The sequence below is a fragment of the Otolemur garnettii genome, unplaced genomic scaffold, assembly GCF_000181295.1.
Source record: "Otolemur garnettii isolate 467f Iridium unplaced genomic scaffold, OtoGar3 scaffold00011, whole genome shotgun sequence".
Taxonomy (NCBI): domain Eukaryota; kingdom Metazoa; phylum Chordata; class Mammalia; order Primates; family Galagidae; genus Otolemur; species Otolemur garnettii.
The window spans coordinates 20,405,750-20,406,875 of record NW_003852406.1 but is presented as its reverse complement, the minus strand read 5'-3'; the positions used below and the strand labels follow the sequence as shown (position 1 = coordinate 20,406,875).

General features: G+C 44.8%; 1 pseudogene; it reads right to left on the bottom strand.

The window, feature by feature from the left end:
* Positions 1-710: 710 nt before the first annotated feature.
* On the bottom strand, positions 711-889 carry LOC111723382 (annotated as a pseudogene).
* Between the last annotated feature and the right edge of the window lie 237 nt (positions 890-1,126).

Here is a 1,126-nt window from a genome sequence, read left to right as displayed (position 1 = left end):
AGCTTAGGTGATTCCTTTGCCTCAGCCTCCCCAGTAGCTGGGAATACAGGCGCCCACCACAACGCCTGGCTATTTTTTTGTTGCAGTTTGGCCGGGACCAGGTTCAAACCCACCACCCTCGGTATATGGGGCCTATTCACTAAGCCACAGGCCACCCTAATTGTTCTATTTTATTAGTTACTGTTAATTTCTTACTGTGCTGAATTTATACATTAAGTTTTATCACAGGCTCAGCACCTGTAGCTCAGTGGCTAGGGTGCCAGCCACATACACCAGAGCTGGTGGGTTCAAACCAGGCCAGGGCCTGCCAAACAACAATGACAACTACAACCAAAATATAGCCAGGCATTGTGGTGGGCACCTGTAGTCCCAGCTACCTGGGAGACTGAGGCAAGAGAATCGCTTAAGCTTGAGTTTGATATTGCTGTGAGCTGTGACGTCACAGTACTCTACCGAGGGTGACATAGTAAGACTCTGTCTCAAAAAATAATTTTTTTTTCACAGACATAAAAAAAGCATACGTATAGAAAAAGCATAATGTATGTAGAGTTTGGTACTGAGGTTTCAAACATCCACGAAGGCTTTTGGAAAATATCCCCTAAGGATGAATGGTGAGTATTACTGTATGCTAAACAGAAATATATACAATAATGAGAAATACTAATGGCACAAATCCAAATAAAACGAAGACAATCTTCTGAATTCATGTTTCATCTGGCATCAAAACCCACCAATCTTTTAGTCCTTTTCTTGTACCTTATTTGGTATCCTCATTCTCTGCATCTGACTAGATCCCTGGATTTTATTTCATATTCTGTGTGACATTCTCCCTAGAGATATATATCACTGGCTGCTGTTTTGGGGGTTGAACGTCCGTCTGGGTGTCCATTGTAGTCCCTATGCAGCCCTGAGAACTAACTTCCCACAGCGTGCTTCCAAACGGAACCCAGCTTGCCACTGAGTAGTCAAAAGCCTTGCTCTGCTGACCTTCCTGGTCCCGTTGCTATGTTTGCCATATGCTGCCCTATGACAGCTGGCAATGAATGTCTTCATTGTGCCCAGCCCGTCCCTCATACCAGCACCTCTGGTTCCTCATCCACACAATGCCATAGTATTAGGTGCTGGG